The sequence below is a fragment of the Erinaceus europaeus genome, chromosome 22, assembly GCF_950295315.1.
Source record: "Erinaceus europaeus chromosome 22, mEriEur2.1, whole genome shotgun sequence".
NCBI lineage: Eukaryota > Metazoa > Chordata > Mammalia > Eulipotyphla > Erinaceidae > Erinaceus > Erinaceus europaeus.
In genome coordinates, this window is record NC_080183.1 from 17979024 (window position 1) to 18005030 (window position 26007).

The 26007-nt window shown below is 38.5% G+C and overlaps 1 protein-coding gene across 1 annotated transcript in view; it reads right to left on the reverse strand.

Moving 5' to 3' along the window:
- The window catches only part of DIO2 (iodothyronine deiodinase 2), a 198204-nt gene that overhangs the window by 59228 nt on the left and 112969 nt on the right, over positions 1 to 26007 (reverse strand). Inside the window, exon 2 of the mRNA XM_060181350.1 lies at positions 23772 to 23873. The gene's annotated coding sequence lies outside the window, so the exon portion shown is untranslated. The remainder of the gene's footprint in view (positions 1 to 23771; positions 23874 to 26007) is intronic.

Here is a 26007-nt window from a genome sequence, read left to right on the forward strand (position 1 = left end):
AATTTTATTTTTTCTCTAAATTTTATTTTATTTTTTTCCACAGTGAATTTTATTTTTTTCTCTATTTTTCCCATTTTTCTATTTGTAATTAATAATGGGTTACAGGATTGTAAGATTACAGCATATAGTTTCTCACCACCACAGTCCTGTGCCTCCATGCTCCCACTTCCCAAAGATAACCACCATAGTTCTCACAAGTCTTATAAAAAATTCTGCAAATCCACTTTAAAACCAAAGTGTCCTTGGAAATGATTTGATTCCACTGACTCACTTATGCAGGTAAAAAAAAAAAAAAAAGAAAAAAAAAGAAAGAAAGAAAGGAAAAGAAAGAGAAAGGAAGTCCCAGAAATACTAAGAGATTTGATCCACGTAACATAATTTTCCTGGGAAAGGAAATGAGAACAGAGAACAAAAAATGTTCTTTCCATTATGCTACTTCTACTTCTCAGTATTTGTCTGTCTCAATCCCAGAGGGAAAAAGAAATTAATAGACAACTATACATATATAAACCTTGTAGGGTGTTTATCCTGTTACAGCTAGATATACACAAGAATTTATGAACATAGGGAGAAATAAAAGCTTTATGATAGCTTCCAAGCAATAGGAAAATACATTTTTAGTAATAAAAGAAAAGATTTTCATAGATCTGAATGCATCCTCTCTAGTTTTTCATCTATTTGAGAGAACTATAGTAAAACAGCCAATTTCTATTTCTGAATGAAGCATTTCAGACGTTTAATTTTTCTTGCTAACATCCAAGTAACCCAATGATATTCATCTAAAAATAAGGGCAAAAGTATTAAATTCATCAGCATACAAATGAATTTCCTAGAATGTGAAGATAGATCACAGCAAAAGACATCTATGATTTCAACTGTTATTACTTACTAGGCGAAAATAAATAAAATGACGTTTTTCATGCTATCAGTTATAAACTATTTCCTTGAACTGTTCTTGATATTATCATTTTCTGTTTTATGATCCTCCCCAAGAGCAAGTAACTATAAAATAATGTGTGTAACTCAATATTCTTCAGAATCTTAGCACATTTCTTCTCTCATTGTTTTCCTGAACAATCCTGTTAGCAGGGAAAAAATATGTATTACTAATTGACCCACACCAACTGAATACTAGTGGCACCAGCCCAGAATGGATTTCAAAATGGCTGTCATCTTGCTTCCGTTCTAGAGAAGAAGTGGCACAGTAATAAAGAGGGATCCCACGAGGGATCAGTTCAAGCAAGTGCTTGTATATTGCAGCTGCTTATATTTTAGCACAGAGAGAATTCTAAACTATCCCTTTATGAATTATTGATAAAAGGACAAAGCCAGTCACATGTCTCTCATAAAATGACTAAAGTTCAACTGCTTTATTTATCTAGCCTTCCTTTACTCAGTAGACATCTAATAGTAGACTAACAAGGATCAGATGTCAAGTCTGGTGCTATCAGGTATTTTCAAAGTTGAATTCATGAAGCATTATCAACTGGAGAAAAAACTGTGGAGACAAATTGACTGTATGGATGATGACTCTTACCTTAAGCAGAGACAAAGTGCATTGGGTGGGGAAATGTCAGCCAATAATAGTACGGTCTAGAGTCTATCACAATGATCAGTGGAATAAAAGTGTGACAACAGTTACGGGCCTCCTCAGTGCCGGCACAATGAACCCACTGCTCTTGGTGGCCATTTTTTTTTCCTTTTTTTTTTTTTTTTTTAGTTTTCCTTTTTATTCAGCAGGACAGAAAGAAAAGGACAGGGGAGGGAAGATAAAGAAATGGAGAGAAAGACAGACACCTGCGGGCCAGCTTCACCACTCATGAAGCGTCCTGATGCAGGTTGGGAGTGGGGTCTCGAACCTGCATCTTTGCACAGGTCCCACTGCATGCTAATATGTGTGCTTGACCAGGTGAGCCACCCACCGGCCCCCCAATTTTGTAAGTCAATATTAAACCACTAACAAAAATAACTTTTAATAAATTTAAAGGGCCGGGTAGTGACACATCTGATTAAATGCACCTGTTACAATGTGCAAGGGTCCAGATTCGAGCCTGGGTCCCCACCTGCAGGGGGATACTTTGCGAGTGGTGAAGCAGGGCTGCAGGTGTCTCTCTGTCTCTCTCCTTCTCTCGACCCCCTTTCCCTCTTGATTTCTGACCATCTGTATCCAATAAATAAAGGTAATAAAATAAAAATCAAGTAATTGATTCATAAAATAGATGAAAGTGAGACTCAGTTGCACAATTAACCCTAAGTTCTTTCACAGTCTGTATTCGGAAACAGGCCTACTCACTAAAATTACTTTATAACCCAAAATGCCTGTCAGATCTGCAAGGAAGCAAAGACAGTTTGCTCTTTCTGAAGGAAGTAGGATAGCCAGACTCCCATTGAGACGCAAGGACTTCCTGTGACAGGGAAGAGTCAGCCAAGTTCATCTGCTCTCACGATATGAACGTTGCAGATGAGACAAGTGCATTTTTATTTATTTTTATCGGTGATTTAATAACGATGGATAAGACTGTAGGATAAAAGGGGTACAAGAATTTCCACTTGCTTGATGTCTGAGAATAAACACGAGTCTAACAGAACTGCTAGCACATGCTGGGATATGGCTCAGTGTCTGGAAAGGCAGACAGTAATGGTGCAGTGGTTTCTGAGAACATAGTTAGCTACAGCTGACTGGCTGTGCAGACGTGCACATTACCAACCTGTATGGAATCTGACGTGAATAATCATTTGCTTATATAACTTGTGATCTGGCACTTTGATGTATCGGTGTCACAACACTTTCGTTCATATCCTACTCATTTTGACTTTATGATCGATCAAAGGAAGACCAAAATAAATAATAAATAATAGAATATAGAAACTGTTCATTTACATGTAATTCAAGTCTATGCTTAACAAAATAACAAATAAATCTTGTTGAGTATGTATTATTGATCCTTAATGTACCTTGAAATCTTCCACCCACATTGCAGAAATCCAGCAAATTTTGAAATGACTTCTGACAAACAACGTAGCTGCCACTGTGTAATCTGTACTTAGACCATATAAAACTCAGATCTAGTACTTATATAGCTGTCTCTCACTTAATTCGTTTTAATTAGTAGGCTGTAAAAACTATTCCTACTTAGCTTGTAGTTGACAGAACAAATGTGTCTACACATCCTGAGACTCCTGGATAAATAACTTTTCCTAGTTAGTGCCAATAAATTTACCCATTCAAGATTTCAAACTATTTTTATTTTCCTTCCCTGAAAAAACACATTGTTCAAATCACTTATATCAGTAAAGCAGATGTCAAAATATTTCAAATGCATTATGCAAGAGATTTAGCTCTATAGAGACAATTGTTAATTTATTAATACCAGTGCATTGGGATCTTGATTTTTCCAGTTGCTTTGTAGTGCTTGCCAGGAAAACAAAAGTGAAAATCCCAGTTTTATTTTTATTTTTTATTTTATTTTCCCCCTTTTGTTGCCCTTGTTGTTTATCATCATTATTTTTATTATTGTTGTCATTTCTGTCGTTGTTGTTGGATAGGACATCGAGACATGGAGAGAGGAGGGGAAGACATAGAGGGGGAGAGAAAGACAGACACCTGCAGACCTGCTTCACCCCCCTTGAAGCGAACCCCCTGCAGGTGGGGAGCCGGGGCTCGAACCGGGATCATTACGCCAGCCCTTGCGCTTTGTGCCACTTGCATTTAACCTGTGCCACCGCCTGGCTCCCCAAAATCCCAGTTTTAAATGAATAGTGATACAAAATAATATATGGGTTGTTTTTATCTGAGTATTATCACAGCCCAAAGCGGAAACATACATATAGGTAATGCAGGTTACTGAGAAATTCATTAAAAAATTATAGGAATTTATAAGCTAAAACTTGAAAAAGTAAACATACAAAATTACTTATGTGGTTAGTGAATATAAAAAGTAATAAGAACTTATATGTGCTGCTGGTAGAGTATAAACTGGTCCTTTCCAAACCCTGTTAACCACTATTCATCATGTCTCTGAATCGACTACTGGAATTAACAAATAAAAATGGAAACTATTTAGGAAGTAAATCTGGGAAATAGGGTTCTACTTCACATGACACCCTACCTTGCATACCTTTCAACCTGGCTAGTCTCACTTAACATAATATTCAATTATTGAAATAATTTTCAAGGATTATACATGTTACAACGCTGTGAAAACTTTATCATTTTTTTCAGGCTAAACTATTTCATTGCTTGCCATCAGATTAAGATGTGATATAAGTGAGTGTATTCATTAGAGCTGTTACTGAGTCAACTACTCTTGACCAAATCGTTGATCACTTGTATACATGCTTGTGACCTCAAGTGGTTGGCTCCCTTTCTTACCTGACACTTTATCTGAAACACGTATTATCATTTTAAGTACTCAGACTCAAGCACCTCAACTCAAATATTACTGAAAAAAATAAAATATAAAGATGACATATCAAGCATGGTTTAACTGGGTTTTCTTCCATCTTTTGTAGCAAGAGAAAGGGAGGGAAATGCAAATGTAGAGTTTCCAGTAAATTGTGATATTGTACCAGTTAATGTTGACACTAACTCCACAAATTAGAATTGATAATCCTTCTCTTAAATATGAAGAAACGTATTCAAACATACAGGTTCAACAACCAGAACCAGATGAACAACTTGGATATGGGAAACTGGATGTTATTTGCAGTCTAATCTTTTGTTTAGCTTTGCTATAATGCTGGTCAGGAAGAGTTACAGCTCATGTGAAGAAACAAAAAGAGAATGCCAAATATTCACTTGTTGGAAAAGGTCAAGACATATTTTTCTATGATTCTTATGCAAAAAGCAACTGAATATCACTTGTACCAAGTTCAGTATTTTCTAGTAATAGTCTAGGGTGGTAATTCACCTGCTCTGTTTCACCAGCAGTTCTTAATCATGGAATGTTATATGTAAAACCCATCAAAATGAATGTATATTTAGTCCAGGTGGAATTTTCCAATTATATATATATTCGAAGAGTGGAATGAAAAGCTGATTGGTTCATTTAGAGAAGTCCTCTCTAGTCACAGTAATTGGGAGAAGAGATTTGCATATCATACATCTGACAAGGGATTATATCATATATATCATATAGTGCTACAGCTAAAAAAAACAAAAGCAAAAGAAAAGACCAGAATAAACATTTTTCTAAAGAAAATATACATATGGCACATGGACATATGAAAAAATATCCCACTTTATCAGTAGAGAAATGCAAATTGAAACTACACAGAGATTCTGCCCCACACCTGTGAAAAGGACTGGACTTGCGTCAACCAAACAGGAAATATTAAGTGTTGGCAAGGATGTGGGGAGACAGATACTGCACTGCTGGTGTGAGTGTGAAGTGGTGCAGCCCCATAAATAGCGGTATGGAGAACCCTTAGGCAAATAAAATACCACTCTAAGGCTTCGTCTTCTTGTTTTCATTCATTCTGTAGCTCATAGCATTACTTCTTTCCTTTTTGTTCATTAACCATTTTGTCTCAACTTAGCTCATGCCACCCTCCAGACACCAAGTTGCAGATGCTACCATAACTCTACCCCAACTTCTCTGGGCTGACGACCTCACCAGTGTGTTCTGGGCCCTCTCATCTCCAGAGCTCTGGTCCACTAGGGAGAGACAGAAACAGACTGGGGGTGTGGATCCACCTGCCAATGCCTGTGCTCAGCAGAGAAGCAGATCCACCCTTCTGCTCCCCCCCCCCCCCAAACAACCTTGACCCAGACTCCCAGCAGGGGAAAGGTGACTAGATAAAGATAAGAGGACTCTAAACTCCAGCTCCCTCAGCACCCAGAGAGAGAAGAGGCAAAGGAGAGGGACATATGGAGGTAGTTATGTTGTCATGAGTGGCTTGAAGGGGAAGAGAGATTGAATCAGAAAAAAAAATGGGGCCCAGTATGTTTAAATGTAGACAGACAGTTGTAGAGATAGATGACGCTGGCCCATGTCTACAGCCTTAGGGGAACTGTGGTGGGTTGCAGTGGGGAGACTGAAGATTCAGAACTCTGGTGGAGGGAATGTTGTGGATTCAAACCCCTGTTGACATGTAATTCTATAATATAAAAATAAAGAATTTTTTAAATTTATTTCTTTATTGGGGAATTAATGTTTTACATTCAACAGTAAATACAATAGTTTGTACATGCATAACATTCCCCAGATTCCCATTTAACAATACAACCCCCACTATGTCATTCATCATCCTTCATGGACCTGTATTCTCCCCACCCACCCACCCACCCACCCCAGAGTCTTTTACTTTGGTGCGATACGCCAATTCCATTTCAGGTTCTACTTGTGTTTTCTTTTCTAATCTTGTTTTTCAACTTTGGCCTGAGAGTGAGATCATCCCATAGTCATCCTTCTATTTCTGACTTATTTCACTCAACATGATTTTTTCAAGGTCCATCCAAGATTGGCTGAAAACGGTGAAGTCACCATTTCTAACAGCTGAGTAGTATTCCATTGTGTATATATACCACAACTTGCTCAGCCACTCATCTGTTGTTGGACACCTGGGTTGCTTCCAGGTTTTGGCTATTACAATTGTGCTGCCGAGAACATATGTGTACACAGATCTTTTTGGATGGGAGTGTTGGGTTCCTTAGGATATATCCCCAGGAGAGGAATTGCAGGGTCCTAGGGCAGGTCCATTTCTAGCCTTCTGAGAGTTCTCCAGACTGTTCTCCACAGAGGTTGGACCCATTGACATTCCCACCAGCAGTGCAGGAGGGTTCCTTTGACCCCACAACCTCTCCAGCATTTGCTGCTATTACCTTTTCTGATGTATGACATTCTCACAGGAGTGAAGTGATATCTCATTGTTGTCTTGATTTGCATTTCTCTGACAGTCAGAGACTTGGAGCATTTTTTCATGTGTTTCTCAGCCTTTTGGATATCTTCTGTGGTGAATATTCTGTCCATGTCCTCCCCCCCCCCCATTTTTGGATGGGATTATTTGTTGTTGAGTCTGGCAAGCTCTTTATATATGTTGGTTATTAAACTCTTATCTGATGTATGACATGTAAAGATCTTCTCCCATTCTGTGAGGGGTCTCTTGGTTTGGTTAGTGGTTTCTTTTGTTGTGAAGAAGCTTTTTAATTTAATGTAGTCCCATAGGTTTATACTTGCCTTAGTCTTCTTTGTAATTGGATTCGTTTCATTGAAAATGTCTTTAAAATTTATAAGGAAAAGAGTTCTGCCAATATTTTCTTCTAAGTATCTGATAGTTTGTGGTCTAACATCCAAGTCCTTGATCCACTTCGAATTTACTTTTGTATTCAGTGAAATACAGTGATTCAGTTTCGTTCTTCTGCATGTTTCAACCCATTGTTTCCAACACCATTTGTTGAAGAGACTCTGCTTTCCCCATTTAATAGTCTGGGCCCCTTTGTCAAAGATTAGATGTTCATAGGTGTGGGGCCTCATTTCTGGGCTCTCAATTCTATTCCACTGGTCAGTGTGTCTATTCATGTTCCAGTACCAAGCAGTTTTGATGACAATGGCCCTATAATACAGTTTGAGATCTGACAGTGTGATGCCTCCGGTTCTGTTCTTTTTTCTCAAGATTGTTTTGGCAATTCTAGGTCTTTTCTGGTTCCAGATAAACATTTGTAGCATTTTTTCTATTCTCCTAAAAAATGTGCTTGGTATCTTGATGGGGATAGCATTAAATTTGTAGATGGCTCTGAGTAATATATTCATTTTGATGATGTTAATTCTTCCAACCCATGAACATGGAATATCTTTCCACTTCTTTGTGTCTTTTTCAATTTCTTTGAGTAGTGACTCATAATTTTCAGTATACAAGTCTTTCACTTCCTTGGTTAGATTTACTCCTAAATATTTTATTGTTTTTGTTGCTATAGTAAAAGGAATTGATTTCTGGATTTCAATTTCTTCTAACTTAGTGTTTGCATAGAGGAATGCCACTGACTTTTGAATGTTAATTTTGTAGCCTGACACTTTACTGTATTGCCTGATGATTTCCAAAAGCTTCTTGCTGGATTCCTTAGGTTTTTCCATGTATACTATGATGTCATCTGCAAATAAGAAAAGTTTGACTTCTTCTCTTCCAATCTGTATCCCTTTAATTCCTTGCTCCTGCCTGATTGCTATGGCAAGAACTTCCAACACTATGTTGAATAGTAATGGTGATAGTGGGCAGCCCTGTCTAGTACCTGATCTGAGTGGAAATGCTTCCAGTTTTTCACCATTGAGTATGATGTTGGCTGTACGTTTGCTATATATAGACTCCACTATCTTGAGGAATTTTCCATCTATTCCTATTTTTTGTAGTGTTTTGATCATAAAGGGATGTTGGATTTTGTCAAAGGCTTTCTCTGCATCTATTGATATGACCATGTGGTTTTTGGTCTTGCTTTTGTTGATGTGGTGGATCACATTGATTGACTTACGTATATTAAACCAACCTTGCATGCCTGGGATAAACCCCACTTGGTCATGATGGACAATCTTTTTGATATACTGCTGTATCCGGTTGGCTAGAATTTTGTTCAATATTTTCGCATCTATGTTCATCAGAGATATTGGTCTGTAGTTTTCTTTTTTGGTTGTGTCCCTGTCTGCTTTTGGTATCAGGGTGATGTTGGCTTCATAGAAGCTGGCAGGGAGTATTCCAGTGACTTCAATCTTCTCGAAGACTTTTAAAAGTAGAGGTATTAGTTCTTCTTTGAAGGTTTTGTAGAATTCATTTGTAAAATCATCTGGTCCAGGACTTTTATTTTTGGGGGAGATTTTTGATAACTGTTTCAATTTCATTAGCTGTGATGGGCCTGTTCATATTATCCACTTCCTCTTTACTTAGTTTTGGAAGTTGGTAGGTGTCAAGAAAATCGTCCATTTCTTCCAGGTTCTCTAGCTTGGTGGCATATAGTTGTTCATAGAAGCCTCGCATGATATGTTGAATTTCTGCGGTGTCTGTTGTGATATCTCCTCTTTCATTTACTATCCGATTTATTTGGGTCTTCTCCCTTTTTTGTTTTGTGAGTCTGGCTAGAGGTTTGTCGATTTTGTTTACTCTTTCGAAGAACCAACATTTACTTTCGTTGATCTTTTGTATGGTTTTCCTATTCTCAATGTTATTTATTTCTGCCCTAACTTTAGTGATTTCTGTCCTTCTCGTTGTTTTAGGGTTCCTTTGTTCTTCTTCTTCTAGGTCTTTAAGATGTGCAATCAGGCAGTTTATTTGTGCTTTTTCTTGTTTCCTAATGTGTGCTTGTATAGCTATGAACTTCCCTGTTAGGACTGCTTTAGCTGTGTCCCAAATATTTTGATAGCTTGTGTCTTCATTTTCATTGAAGTCTCGAAACATTTTGATTTCTTCCTTGATTTCCTCTTTGACCCAGAAGTTGTTAAGAAGTGTACTGTTGAGCTTCCACAATTTGGCACTGTTACTAATTTTTTTGTTGATTGTTAAGTGTTAGTTTAATTCCACTGTGGTCTGAGAAGATGCTTGGGATGATTTCAATGCTCTTGAATTGGCTGATGCTGTCTTTGTGGTCTAATATATGGTTTATCCTTGAGAATGACCCATGTGGATTGGAGTAAAATGTGTATTCCAGTTTCTTGGGATGAATGACTCTGAAAATGTCCAATAGTTCTAATTTATCTCTCTCTTCATTTAGCTCTCTTATGTCTTTATTGATTTTCTGCCTGGATGATCTGCCAAGTTGAGAGAGTGGGGTGTTGAAGTCCCCTACTATGACTGTGTTGCTGTTAATATATTGCTGTAGCTCTTTCAGTAGAAGTTTGATATATTTAGATGGATTCTCATTGGGTGCATAGATGTTAATAATAGTTAAGTCCTCTTGATTGATTGATCCTCTGAGCATTAAGTAGTGTCCATTCCTATCTTTTTTAATCTTATCTATTTTAAAGTCTATCATGTCAGATATGAGAATAGCTGCTCCTGCCCTTTTTTGTGGGCCATTGGCTTGTATGATAGTTTTCCATCCTTTCACTTTAAGTCTGTGTTTGTCTTGTTGAGTTAGGTGGGTTTCCTGTAGACAGCGTATTGTTGGGTAGTGTTTTCTGATCCATCTTCCTACTCTGTGTCTTTTAATAGGTGAATTCAGGCCATTGACATTTATTGATATCAAAGATTGAAGATATTTTAACGCCATTCTTGTAGAGTTTTAGAGTGTTTTGATATATGTCCTATTTGTGGTGGTCTGGTTGTTTATAGGAGACCTTTCAGAAGTTCTTTCAGGGCAGGCTTGGTGATGGTTGATTCCTTCAACTGTTGCTCGTCTGAGAAGGTTTTTATGCCTCCATCTAGTCTGAATGACAGTCTAGCAGGATATAGTATTCTTGGCTGAAAGCCTTTCTCATTGAGCATTCGATAGATATCTTGCCATTCTCTTCTGGCCTGTAGTGTTTGTATGGAGAAGTCTGCTGCTAATCTTATGGGTTTTCCTTTGTAGGTGACTGTTTTTCTCTTGCAGCCTTGAGGATCCTTTCTTTATCCTTGTTCCTTTCTATTCTAAGTATGATATGTCTTGGTGTCTTTAGGTCTGTGTTAATTCTGTTTGGGACTCTCTGGGCTTCTTGAATTTTTATGTCTTTGATGTTGTCTAGACTAGAGAAGTTTTCAGCTACTATGGCCTGGAAAATTCTTTCTTCCTCTCCTTCTCTTTCTTCCTCTGGTAAGCCAATAATGCATATATTGTTTCTTTTGAAGTCATCCCATAGGACTCTGTTGTTGTTTTCAGCATCTCTTAATCTCTTTTTGAGATCTCTTACTTCTTTTTTAGTTGTCTCTAATTCATCCTCAATCTTGCTAATTTTGTCTTCAGCCTCATTGATTCTATTCTCTCTGCCCTCTACTGTTTTCTGGAGTTCATCTATTTTGTTGCCCTGCTCTGATACTGTCTTAGCTTGTTCAGCTAGTTGCATTCTTAGCTCAGCAATTTCAGCTTTCAGCTCTCTAATAACCATGAGATAATTAGTATTTTCTTCCATATTCTCACTTGTTGTTCCTGCATGTCTGATTACAATTTTTTCAAATTCTTTACTCACTCCTGTTATTATTTCCTTAGCTAATGTTTGGATGTTGAACTCATTATTTTGTGCTTCACTCTCTGGAGGACTTTTAGCTGGACTCTTGTCCTGGTTTGAGTCTCCAGTATTTTTTCTTGTTGTTTTAACCATTTTATATATTATGTTATGAGTTCCCTTTATCAGTACTTTTCAAATTATTGATCACTATTGCCTGGATTGACTTGTGTCTAAGTAAGTTAATTAAAGGGTTCACAGTGGTGGAAGTTAACAGTTATTTCAATCCCTGAGTTGGAGCGCAGTGATTTAAAAGCCTCTTTCTTTTTTTTTTTTTTTTCCTTCCCTGTAGGCTATGGGAGCCTGAGGGCTTTTAAACTATCAATAGGCTTCTTAGCTTAATCACTGACTCCTGACCAAGAGAGAAAGAAGGGTGTGTCAGAGATAATCCAGTGGTTATGCAAAGAGACTTTCACAGCCCCTCAGCTATGCCACCCAGTTATAGGTCTTCTGAGTTTCCTGGTTAGATCTCTGTCCCCTGGTGTCCCTTCCTGTCGCTGCTCCAGATTCTGAGGGTAGTAGCAATGGAGACTCAGAGTTGCACTTGGTGAGTCTCTGGGGAGTCCTCTCCTCCCTTCAGCTGTCCCCTTGTTGTGGAGCAGACTGGAGGTGGTGTCTCGACTGATAAACTGCTGAACTGTTAGCAGTCACTTAATCTCTCCTTAGGCTCCTCTCTCCTCTCTGTCACCAACCACACATGTTTGTACTCACGGGTGATTTATTGGGTTCCTGTGGTCATTCTAGTCCTGTCTTGTTTCGGTCCCGGGTGGTCTCCTTTGGTATTCCTATTTGATCCGGGAGAGGAGAGGAGAGGAGAGGAAAGGAGAGGAGAGGAGAGGAGAGGAGAGGAGAGGAGAGGAGAGGAGAGGAGAGGAGAGGAGAGGAGAGGAGAGGAGAGGAGAGAAAGCGATCTGCTGCTCATAGCTCCACCTCCAGAAGTCGAATCCCCAAATAAATAAATTTTTAAAAAAGAAAAATACTTCTTTCCTTTTAATAGTAGAAAAATATTCCTTTGTATATTCTATCATATTTTATCTTTGTGCTCATCAATTTGTGGGTAGTTAGGTATATTATACGTATTCACTATCACAAATGATGGTGCTGTAAATATTTACTTGCACATTTGTGTGACAACATTTTTTCCTCATTTCTATTAGATAGATGATGTCTAGAAGTAGAATTGCTAAGTCATATGGAAAGTTTAAATGTCCTCTTAAAATAGTGCTAGACTATTTTTCCAGTGTGGTTGGCATTTATATTTACATCAACAGTTCACAAGAGCTCCAAGTCTCTCATTTTCATTAACAATTGTTATTACTTATCTTCTTTATTATGGCTAATCAGTGGGTAGAAAGACGCCTCACTGCTATTTTGATTTGCTATCCTTGATGAATAACAAAGTCAAGTACCATTACTTTATTTCTTCAGATAACTGCTTGATCAAATTAGTTTTCCAATTGTAAGTAGGTTGTCTTATTTAGTACTAGGAGTTATTTATACTTTTTAAATTTTTTTATATTTATTTATTTTCCCTTTTGTTACCCTTGTTTTTTATTGTTGTTGTAATTATTATTGTTGTTGTTATTGATTCCGTCATTGTTGGATAGGACAGAGAGAATGGAGAGAAATAGGGAAGACAGAGAGGGGGAGAGAAAGACAGACACCTGCAGACCTGCTTCACAGCCTGTGAAGTGACTCCCCTGCAGGTGGGGAGCCCAGGGCTCGAACTGGGATCCTTACGCCAGTCCTTGTGCTTAGTGCCATATGCGCTTAACCCTTTGTGCTACTGCCTGACTCCAGAGTTATTTATATTTTTGAGAGCCAAGCAACCTAGCAGGTACATAATTTGCAAACATTTTCTCCAAATTCTATTAATTTTCTTTCCTTTTGAGTGTCCTGTGAAGCAATTTTTATGAGGTATAATTTACTTATCTTCTCTTTATTACCACCTATGCTTTTGTGAATTATTCCTAAGAAATCATTAGCTAATTCACGATCACAGAAAGTTACTCCTGTATTCTAATATTTTTTAAAAGTTCTAAGTCTTCTATGCATGGTGTGTATAATATTAAGTGAAAGTACAAATTTGTTCTGTTGTATCAACACCAGTTTATCAAAAGATTGCTGTTTGCTCTATTCAGTTGACAGAGCCTTTTGTGAAAAGTCGATTGATAAAAAATATTTAGGGTTTATATCTAAATTCTAAATCATATTCCTCTAGTCTCCATGCCCATGCCTATGCCACTATCACAATGTCTTCATTACTATAACTTAGTAGCAGGTTTTGAAATGGGGAAAAACTTCTTTCTTCTTTTTTAAGATTTTCCTATTAAAGATGCATTTATTTTTTTAGAAAGAAAGCACCAGATTACCACTTTGACAGCTGTAGTGTTACAGATTGAACCTAGGGCCTCACATCAGCAACTCCTGTGATCCACTGCTGAACCACCGATCTAACCACTCAAGTTTGTTTTTGATCACTCTGATACTCTTGAATTTTTGTAATAAATGTAAGATCACCTTGTCAATTTCTAAAAAAATAAAATAGAATAATAATAGGATACTGATAGGGATTACACTGAAGTGGTTAATTACTGAGTGACTTTTGTTAGGTACAAACTATCATGATTATGCAATATATAGGCACCTGGTTATTTCAAATTTGATTAAAAAATTGAAAATATCTCACCTCACATGATTCCTTAAAATTCCATCCAAGATAAGGTAAAGAAGGTAAATTTATTACATACTGAGTAAAAAACACTCAGTTGTGAGGCTGGATAGATGGAAATAGTGTGAGCTAAATATATATCTTGAACACAAGACCCAATGTCAGCAATAACATAAAGACATAAAATAGGGGAGTCAGGCGGTGGCGCAGCGGGTTAGGCGCACGTGGCACAAAGCGCAAGGACCTGTGAGGATCCCGGTTCGAGCCCCGGCTCCCCACCTGCAGGGGAGTCGCTTCCCAGGCGGTGAGGCAGGTCTGCAGGTCTCTCTTCCTCTCTGTCTTCCCTCCTCTCTCCATTTCTCTCTGTCTATATCCAACAACAAATAAAAAATTTTTTAAAAGACATAAAATACATACTGGTGCCAAATATAAAAGAAATCTGAAAAATGAAAGTTCACATATGCTCCAGTGGCGTCTATAAAATATGACACTATCCAGTTCCAGATTAACTCGAGACAGTTGTAGATCAATAGAATTTTTAACTCATAAGAATATATGTTTATATATAACAAACACTAATTTCCAAAAAAGTTACTGTGTTTGTGATACATTTCAAAGTTCATTATACCACAAACTGAGTGGTATAACAAGCCTCCAAAAATTTTTTTAAAAAAATGTCATTAAAGACCTTTAAAAAGTCTTGCCATCAGCTGTAAGGAACTGACATAAATTTTCTTTATTTCTTTATTTATCCCCTTTTGTTGCCCTTGCTGTTTGATTGTTGTAGTTATTGTTGTTATTATTGTTAGGACAGAGAGAAATGGAGAGAGGAGGGGAAGACAGAGAGGGGGAGAGAAAGACAGACACCTGCAGACCTGCTTCACCGCCTGTGAAGCGACTCCCCTGCAGGTGGGGATCCGGGGGCTCGAACCAAGGTCCTTAGCTGCTTTTTGCACTTTGCGACACGTGTGCTTAACCCGCTGTGCTACCGCCCGAGTCCAGGAACTGACATAAATTTTCAACTCTGCAGAATGAAATGGAGTCTCCCATGTTTTTTTGAAATGTAAACAACTCCTAAGTTATCTTTGCTGTGGTCTGTTACTCTACAATATAGAAGTCAAATCATCTTTGATCTTACAATAATCTGGGGGGGGGGGACAAAAACCCTCTTCTCCATTTGACCTAGTTTCAAAAGCCTTTTCCCTTGGCTTTGAAGATGAATAAATCTGCTTGTTAAAGTACTGGATCTGGCTACCACTCTCAGTAATGGATTCTATTCATTATCATCTGCTCCCTGTAAAAGTCATTTTAAAGTCCTACTTAAAAACTGCTTCACAGTATAAACCCTCTAATTTCTTTTTTATTTAGTAAGTTATTGCACTTTGGTTATTCAGGGGGGGATCTCTAGTTATGTTTAGCCTTTGATTATCTCTTTTAACAGCAACAGAAACTTTAAAAGTATTCCCACATCTAGACAAGTATCATGAGCTGAAAAACCTGGAAGCAACTATCCTTAGTTATTCCATAAATGTCTCGATAGAGAAGCGAGCATTTTACTCAATAAAGACATTTCTATAAAGCAGACTGGCTACTCCATTTCTTAAACACTGGCATATTGGTCATGTAAACAAGATTTATAGAAGGTAAATTTTGCCCAGAAACCGCTAAATGAAAAATGTCAGCCATAATTCTTGGTTCTATTATGACAAAAATGATTGGCAACGTGATCGTGATTATTTTCTTTTCTGATTGGCCGCCATTTCCTAGCTCCAGATGCGCTAGGCACATAAAGTTGGATGGGCACAGAGAGCAGTTGCATGTGCTTTGTCTAATAAGTAGTTTAGCAGGGCTCCCCTTTAGTGCTTGGGCTATCCCCTGAGATGATGTGCTAATCTAATAATAATAACTCTAAAGTAAGAATACATCAGCAAATGTATTATATGACTATAGCGACTTTGTAAGATTCATGCTTCATTTTAGCAATGTAAAGTTTATCACCATCTAAAAAGTTGAGACTTAAAAAACTGGCAAGTTGTTTATAGTCTCAGCAGTCTTGTAATGTTAATTTAAAAAATGGAAAAGGCATATCCAGGCCGTCAAGATTAACCACTACTATGAATACCTGAATCATCAGCAGACTTACTGGATTATATAGAATATACATATATATAATTTCTCGTTCTGTCTCTCCTCCTCCTCCTTCTTTTTCTTCCACATGCTGCTCCACTTTATTGACTCTTTTCTCCACCCCCATTTTCCTCAAGGTCTTTATTTAAATGCCTCTCCACTGGGCCAGAGTGATAACTCAGACTGCTAGTGCATCACCTTGTCACCTTGTATGCCTGAGGCCCCAGCAGTCCCGACTTCAAATATCAGCACCACCTTTTAAGTCAGAGGTATGCTGTGCACTGGCTCTCTCTCTTTCTCTCTCTCTCTCTCTCTCTCTCTCTCTCTCTCTCTCTCCCTCCATCCCTCTCTCTCCCTCTCCCTTCGTCTCTCTCTCTCTCTTTCTCTCTCCACCTCTCTCTTTTTGTCTCTCCCTTTCCTCCTCTCTCTCCACTTATTCTGTCTTGCATAAATAAATAAATACATATCCCTTTAAGAATGCTGAACTATTTCAACCATTCCTAGGGTCTATCCCCAACTTATATCTCAAACTCCATGGCACTCAGAAAAGAAAGATTTTCTTATTTATTTATTTATTTTTATTGAGGAGTTAATGTTTTACAGTTGACAGTAAATACAATAGTTTGTACAAGCTTAACATTTCCCATTTTTCCACATAACAATACAACCCCCAGTAGGTCCTCTGCCATCATGTTCCAGGACCTGAACCCTTCCCTCTACCCACTCCAGAGTCTTTGACTTTAGTGCAATACACCAACTAAAAGGAAAATTTTTCTAGTTTACATTACTCACTTTCTATAAAAGCCACTGAGAAACTAGCATCTTCATAAAGAGGTAAGACAGGCTATTTATTTCACTGAATTAGTCCAATAAAATTATATGACTGTTTCTTAAAGTGATGTCATTTATTTATTTGATGGATAGAGAGAAAGAGAAATTGAGGGGGAAGGGGAGACAGGGAGAGAGACAGAGAAACCCCTGCAGACCTGCCTCACTGCTCGTGAAGCTCCCCCCTGAAGGTGGGAATTGGGGGCTTGAACTCAGTTTCTAGCGCACGTTGACAGGTGTGCTCAACCTGGTGCACCACCGCCTGGCCCCTCCAATAAAATGATATGAACCAATGCCGTTTGCTATAAATACTGGGCCTGCCTTTATGTTAATTCAGGCTGTCCTCACCTCAGTCTGACTCTGACCTTCCTTAATTCAAATCTTGAACTTCAAGTCTCACTTCTACAAAATGCTAGAGAGGGCCCTGCTTCCAAAAACCTGACTCTCTAACCATCAGCATAGCCTCCTTAATTCCGGCAAGTGGCAAATACAATAAAATAAATCAAATCACACTGAAAACTCCCAATGAGAAAACTAAAGTCCCCATAAGATTGTCAAGTGGGTATTTCCTTACAGCTCAGCCCCTTAACCCTTTATTTGTCATAAAACAAACGTTTCTTTTGGCACTGACACTGGTGGAGAGACTGTAAGTTCACCCAGCAGTCAGGTGCAGTAAAGGACTGGCAGGTCACACTCACTCAGTACTGACCTTGATCTTGCATCTGAGCGGTTTAATGAAATAAAGCGAGTGTGTCATATTTAAATTAATTGGCTGCAGTTATGTAGTGCTTCATGACTTCTCAGCTGGTGTCACCTCTGTACTATTCCCTGATCATCATAGTGTCCCTGAGTAGCATGTACAGTTCTGACCCCGTTTTCACAGAACAGGCCTAAGGATCCTGGTTCGAGCCCCCAGCTCCTCACCTGCAGGGGAGTCGCTTCACAGGCGGTGAAGCAGGTCTGCAGGTGTCTGTCTTTCTCTCCTCCTCTCTGTCTTCCCCTCTTCTCTCCATTTCTCTCTGTCCTGTCCAACAACAACAACATCAATAATAACAACAACAATAATGTCTACAACAATGGAACAACAAGGGAAAAAATTAAAAATAAAATAAATTCCTCCAGTTTCTTTCTCTATCACAACCACGGCGATTTCTTCCAGAATGTATCTCAGGAGCTGCAAGGTAGCTCATTTAGGAGGTACCTGCTTTGTCGTGTATGTATGAACCGTGTTTGAATCCCGTGCCCTGTGCACCGAGAGAAGCTCTGGAGCTCTGTTTCTCTGTCTCCATCTCTCTGTCTGAAAAAAAACCATCCCAGACTTGTGAAGTCCTTGTAACAGCCACGAGATGTATTTAATAGGGCCAGGTGGTGGCGCACCTGGTTGAGCGCACATGTTACTATGTGCAAGGACCCAGGTTCAAGCCCCCTATCCCTGTGTCTCTCTGTCTCTCTCCCTCTCTGTCTTTCTACCCTCTCAGTTTCTGCCTGCCTCTACCCAATAAGTAAAGATAATAAAAAAATTTTTAAAGATGTATTTAATAGCTGTTCATTTCCCCTCCAACCAATCTATGAGTAAGACCCCTGACTATCCATCTAACACTTACTGGCACAGAGAAGGTACCTCGAAATGCCTGTGAACAACAGGTGAGCCTGCCACCATTGTGCTACTTCCTACAGAAGTTTGTCAAGAGCTCATAATTCAAGAAAATTTGCCAGTGTTACGATTCTCACCATTTTTAGTAGCTACTTGTGACTTTACCTGAATTATGTTTAGTTAGCTCTACAGTTTCTGCAACATCTTCAATACTGATTTTTAGCAGAATCAGCATAGTGATTTTTAATTTATGAGCTATTTGCAGATAGGAGCCAGTTCTCATTTATTTTCTGTAACCCACAGGTATTACCCTGGCACCACGTTCATGGAAAGCAGAAAAAGTTGTTTAAAAATATAATTGCTTTGGTTCAGAGTTAATGTGGGAACACACCTGACAAATATCTGTTCTTTTTTATACTTATTTATTTTCCCTTTTGTTGCCCTTTTCTATTGTTGTTGTAGTTATTATTGTTGTTGTCATTGTTAGATAGGGCAGAGAGACATGGAGAGAGGAGGGGAAGACAGAGAGGGGGAGAGAAAGACACCTGCAGACCTGCTTCACCGCCTGGAAAGCGACCCCCCTGCAGGTGGGGAGCCGGGGGCTCAAACCGGGATCCTGACGCCGGTCCTTGCGCTTTGCGTCACCTGCGCTTAACCTGCTGCACCACCGCCCGACTCCCATGTCCTTGATTTTTAAATGAGAGAAAGCAGTAAAGAATACAAGGGTAATGAGTCCTGGAATTATTGTCTTAAAATATTAGGTTGCAACTGATAGATATCTTGAGGTCAGTAACAGAAAACTTCTTCCTAATGCATTCTTGCACAATCGCCGAGAGCAGATGTGTAATAGAGATCCTAAAACATCTGGCATTACTCATCATGAGAAGCAGGTGCCTAGGTTGGAAAGATCACATGTCCATTCTAGAATGACGTATTTCTGTTTTTTCTGGGCTGTATTTGAGTTTCACTTGGCTTCTTCCAACCCAAACACACCAGGATCACAATGATAATGTTTAGACTGACTGCTTAAGAAAGAGGGTAAATAGAGAGCCGGGCGGTAGTGCAGCAGGTTAAGCGCACATGGTACAAAGCGCAAGGACCAGCGTAAGGATCCCGGTTCGAGCCCCCGGCTCCCCACCTGCAGGGGAGTCGCTTCACAGGCGGTGAAGCGGGTCTGCAGGTGTCTGTCTTTCTCTCCCCCTCTCTGTCTTCCCCTCCTCTCTCCGTTTCTCTCTGTCCTATCTAACAACAAGGACATCATCAACAACAACTACTACAACAACAATAAAAAAATAAGGACAACAAAAGGGAAAATAAATAATTTTAAAAATGAGCCTTATGAGCTCTAAAGTTGGCTTTTACTAGCCTCTGGTAAAGGCATGTGGTGTTTTAAATTGCTTTAAAATAGGTTTGAAATAGAATTGAGGGTTAGAACCTCTGGAGTAGGTCTCTCTCTCTCTCCCCCTCCCTCTATCTGAATGAAAAAAAAATCTGCATCAGTGAAATGTTGACTGCAGGAAAAAATATAGGAGAAAACCCAATTAAGACACTGTGCATGTCATGGCTCAGCCAAGAAGCACAGTACACCTGTTTCTGGGTTGCATCCTTCGTGCTAGTGAGGATGCCCCATGATTAGCCCTCACAGAGGCAAGGGTCTGAGTCTTTACACAGCAAAGCCTTCTCTTCTCTAGCATAGCTTCGAGTACCTATCTGAGGAAGTGTGTGTACACACGTATGCATTTACGTATGGAAGGAAGGAGTGTGAACCAGTCTTATGTGAACTATTCTCATGAGAGTTTTTTTTTTTTTAATCTATGTTACAAAGGTATAAACCTATCATTTAAAACCATTCAGGGTATCTTTCATTCTCTTAGAAACATTTACTAAACTGTAACACACAAATGGAAAACAAACAGAATATCATCATGTAACCAGTCATGGTGGTTAGAAGTTATTTTGCTTCGGGGGTCGGGCGGTGGCGCAGTGGGTTAAGCGCAGGTGGCGCAAAGCGCAGGGACCGGCGTAAGGATCCCGGTTCGAGCCCCGGCTCCCCACCTGCAGGGGAGTCGCTCCACAGGCGGTGAAGCAGGTCTGCAGGTGTCTATCTTTCTCTCCCCCTCTCTGTCTTCCCCTCCTCTCTCCATTTCTCTCTGTCCTATCCAACAACGAATTGTGTCAACAAGGGCAATAATAATAACCACAACGAAGCTACAACAAGGGCAACAAAAGGGGGAAAAAATGGCCTCCAGGAGCGGTGGATTCATGGTGCAGGCACCGAGCCCAGCAATAACCCTGGAGGAGGAAAAAAAAATAGTAATAAAAAAAAATTAAAAAAAAAGAAGTTATTTTGCTTCTAACAATTAGATAATCATGTCATTTATTTCTTCTTCAAATAGTAGTATTTCCATAGACATTAAACTTTTTAATGTCTTGATCAACATTTGTTCAACCTAATATTGCTAAGAGACTGACTTTCAAAAGATCATCCTTTTTGCTAATTTATAATTCTGGAGTCTTTTTTTTCCCCTTCTTTCAACTGAGTGAAAATATCTAGGTTCATGGTGAAGCATTTCTATTGTATGTACTCTGTGCTTTGATTCTAGTCCTGAATGTCAAAAATGATCATTTCAGGGTAGTGTTAGAAATATAGTCAATATGGGGGGCCGGTACAAGGGGCACAAGCCCCAGTTCTCACCTGTGTGGGGGAAGCTTCAGGAGCAGTGAAATAGTGCTACAGGTCTCTCTCTCTCTCTCTCTCTCTCTCTCATTACCACGTTCTTTCCTCTCAATTTCTCTCTCCTCTAGCACATAAATGCATAAACAAATAAACAGATAAAATATAAAGATAAATATTAATATTAATATTTTCTTAATAAAATATTAAGAAAAGAATGTTCATTTTTTTCTTTAAAGAGAAGCCCAAATACTTCAAAAAAGAAGTCTACTCACTATCATTATGAAACACAGCAATTGCTCAGGCTACATCAGTTTAGAAGAAATCATAATTCAATAGAAAAATGGATTAGCTCAGTCAATGAGCAAAGTGATTGACTGGACATAGCGTATTTAATGCAATAGATCACTGAGATTATGGATAATGCAAAATAAATTAACGTTTGATATATAAAGGTGTGAGTGATGTTATATGTGTTATATAAAAAGCTACTAGAGACTTCACAGGATTTTTTTCTGTCTCAGTCATTAACCAAACTTGACACTCTTAATAAAGGGCAACTCTATTATTTTCAGAAAAATAAAAAGGAAAGCTATCTTGGCAATGTGAAAATAATACCCTTGGTATTTGACAAGAGGCAAGTCATGTGACCTCACTAAGGTAGCCTTTAAGTCTAAAGTGAGAATGATAATGTTATCATTGCAAACTTATTTCGAGAAGTAAATGATGGCTATTTTAACCACCAAAGTAAATGCATAAATATAGTAATTGCTTAATTGATGTGGGCTTCCTTTTTCATCGTTGCAGATAGTACTTTCTTTTTATTAGTGACTTACTAATGATCGACAAGATTGTGGGATAAGATGGGTACAATTCCATACAAGTCCCACCACCAGAGCTCTGTATCCCACCCCCTCCGTCGGAAGGTCCCTATTTTTTATCCCTCTGGGAGTATAGACCAAAGATCTTAATGGAGTGCAGAAGGCGGGAGCTTCTATAGTTACTTCTCCTTGGGACATGAGCGTTGACTAGTTGATCCACACCCCCAGCCTGTTTCTAGCTTTCCCAGTGGGGTAGGTCCAGGACACATGGGTGAGGCTCCATGAGCTACCATGATAATCCACAAAAGTTCCAGACAACAGGGGATTTTGTGCTTCTAGATATAATGCCTAGACTGTGTACTCCTTTCTAGTGTGATTAAAAGCCTAGATATGAATTGCTTTGGAAAATAAAATAACATGGTCATAATAAAGTCAATTATTTGATTGCTTTCACATACATCCCAACAGTAATATTTATGCTGCTATTCTGCACACTAATTTTCCTGTTATTACTGTATCAATACAAAAAGCTTATAGTGCTTTATTGCATGGAAACATTAAAGTATATATTATCACAATTGATTTCCTTCATCTCCACATAAGAAGAAAGCAAGGCAGCACCCCCCCCCAAAAAAAACAACTTCAAGCAGCTTTAATTTTTCAAGTGCAATAAAATTCTAATAAAATAGATTTTTAAAGTGATTTAGTTTAGTAATATCTTATCTTGGGCTTACTCTGCTATAGTTGGATTATATATATGACTTTATATAAGAGCATGCAAAAGAGATTATATACAAAAAGTATTTACAGTATTTAGAAAAACACAAACAAGAAAATGAATTAACTCTCTCATGTCTGGAATATTAGATAGCAAGGATTTGACAAAATCTGTTCATCTGCTTTGTTCAATACATAAAGGACACATCTTTGAGAAGGACGAGCACAACACTCTTAGGCATAGTACCAGGGACGGAAGAAAAACGTGAATGTCATTGTCTTTCTCCCAACAACATGTCAGAAAGTCCACTTTCTCTGGAGCAGAGAGTCTAAGCTCAAGTCATGGGCCTTTCACAAACTATAAAGAAAGATATACATACATACAAAAACATCTGTAAAATAGTGACAACAGTTCCAGAACTTGCCATACTGATGCAGGCTGTGGGTTTTAATGATTTTCTGGATATGTATATGTGTAAGTGTATATATTAACATACATTTTAAGTTTTATGCCTGTGTTATATTGCTGTATATATAAAGCTGATAATTTTAATTGGTAAGAGAGTGATAGAGAGAAAGAGAGAGAGACTATAATATCTACCCATAAAAGCTATTTGAGAAGCAAAAACCACAAGACTAAAAGAAACCAAAGGTAAACTACAAAGTGCACTGGAATCCATTCTAAGGCCATAACTAATATGCATAAAGAAGTCACAACCCCTTATCTTCTTGAAAATAGTTATTTTATATACTTTACAATATGCACAACATTCTGAGGGCTCTAAAGGGAATAAGATAGTGAAATGCTTATAAGACCCAGTATTTGCTGTAACTGTTTCTTTGGATAGATCTGTATATACAAATTTTTATGTAATCAGTCCCCACCTATTTGAAAATAAATAATGGAAAAGAAAAACGTGTTATCTGATTTTCTATTAGACTGTATCCCCTTTTTTATTTACTAAATACCTTTGAAAAGTGTCAGCCCATTGACCGAAGTCAAGTATTTAGAGCTACTCTCTGTCCTGACCCAGCTTTTTAGGCCTGTTCCTAACTCTGACATCATCTATCCAGACAACACCTTAGCCCACATGCATGCTAGCTGTCAGGCTCAGGCAAACATTATTGAAGTCATGGCCCCCTGGAATAGACCTAAAATAGACTTCCCAGCTTCTTCTAACATAAAGACCCCAAATGTCATCTGCTCTGTTCTTACCTTTAGGTTCCTGATGACTAAACACTTTGTTCTGCTTTACATCTTAATGCTTTTCAGCCACCAAGTTGCAGGTGCTACCATGACGCCAACCTGGCTTTCAATCTAGAAATAAAGAATTTTAAAAAGTCAGAAATAAGGAGAAAACATGTTTCCAATATTCATCCAGAAACAGAGACCCATGTTTCCAGATTAGCATTCGGCCTAAATTCCTATACTTCTATTATGATGAAGATCATGGCTATCCAAAGCATATTTAAATATGTGCTTAACACTTGGGAGAAAACCACTAGCTCGTAACTGTTACACAGTCCTTAGATACACGGTGAGATTTCTTTGTCTGTGTACAGAGAGAACATGTTCTGCACTCAGAACACACTGTCTTTGTGTCATTACTTCATCAGCTATGAGACTGGCGATACGTTGCTATTCTCTTTGAATCTCAGCTTCACGAAGACAAAGGAAATTAGACCTACAATACAGACAGGACTGTGTGACTGTGTGACATTGTAGGTATTCTCTGCCAGTTCCTTTTTATAGCAATACCTTTACTTATTTTTAAAGATATTGATGTCTAATGATTTTGAATAAAAAGAAGTGCCTACAACATTTGCTCTACCTAAGAGTAGTGTCAAGATCTATGCTTTTCCTCACATGGTTTAAGAGACTAAGAATTGTGTTTTCAAAAAATACAGTTAAATTTTTTTTTAAAAAAAATTTATATGGAAGAAAAATTCAGAGAGAAGGGGAGGTAGAGGGGAGAGAAAGAGAGACACCTGCATCTCTTCACAAGAGATACCTCACCTCTTATGAAGCTTCCTCCTACAGGTGGCGACTGGGGTTTTGAACCTCAGCCCTTAAGCACGTTAATGTGTGCACTTAACTGGGTGTACTATCATACCCCGCCCCAACAGAGATGTTTTACTGGCATTATTTTTATCCTTGCATGATACACAAACACATTCATGCTTAGTATGTAACCAATGCCATAGAGAGGATATGAGAAAATGTAGGATTATATTGGATTATTAGGAAATAGACTTTTTTCTATATGACAGCAAGTCAGAGATTACAAACACATGTCACATCTTATTTTATAAAAATTTAGTCTGCCTGCAAGGCAAAAAAAAAAACCCTTCCTATACAAAAGAGTAAATGTTGGAAATTTATTTACAATGTAGAAGAAAGACTAACATCTTTAATTTGTCAAGAACACTTATAACCAATAAGAAAAGCTGTTTTATATAGTAATCAATACTCCTGAAGGGGTAGATCTTTATGTAAGTTACACTTTCCACTTGAAAAAGTTCCTTTGGTAGCCTGGAGTCTTGAAAAGAAAGTATTAAAAGCATTCCCAGATGGAGGAGAAGACGGTAGTGTCTCTTTGGTGTGATGGCACTGGGCTCTTAGAGGTGGATGTGGATCCCTCCCGCAGGTGGGGAAGAGAGATTCTGCTGTTCTAAGAACTCCCAAATGACGCCTAAGCGGTGGCTCCAAAGACCACACTCCAGTAGCAAAGTAGGAGGGGCCTTTTCTTACCCTCCTTACCTAGTCCCTCAAGGTGGCGGCTTGGGCAGGAAGGGAGAAAACATCGGCAAAATGGGACGGACTCGGGACTTAGAACTAAAAGGTTTTCTATGGCCAGCCTCTCCACACTACAGCAATGTGTGTGTTTGGACCTCTGAGAACTACTGATTTCAATCCTACACAGAATATAGATAAGTAAAGGATGCTAATTAGCAGGAAATAATAATAATAATAAATAACCAAATTGGCTCTTTGACTTTATAAAAACTATAAGCGTTGTGGGGGAACTTTTTAAAAAATTTCTTTATTGGGGCTAATAGTTTACAGTCAACAGTAAAACAGTAGTTTACAACAGTCTAAACAATAGTTTATACATATGTAACATTCCCACATAACAATTCAGCCCCCACCAGGCCCTCCTCTGCCATCCTGTCCCAGGACCTGACCCCTCCCGCCCACCCCAGAGTCTGTGACTTTGGTGCAAGACGCCAGCTCCAGTCCAGGTTCTGCTTAGTGTTCTCCCTTCTTTCCCTTGTTTTTCAACTTCTGTCCGTGAGTGAGATCATCCCATATTCATCTTTCTCTTTCTGACTTATCTCACTTAACATGATTCCTTCAAGTTCCATCCAAGATGGAGTGAAGAAGGTGAACTCACCATTTTTAATAGCTGAGTAGTATTACATTGTGTATAGGGACCACAACTTTCTCAGCC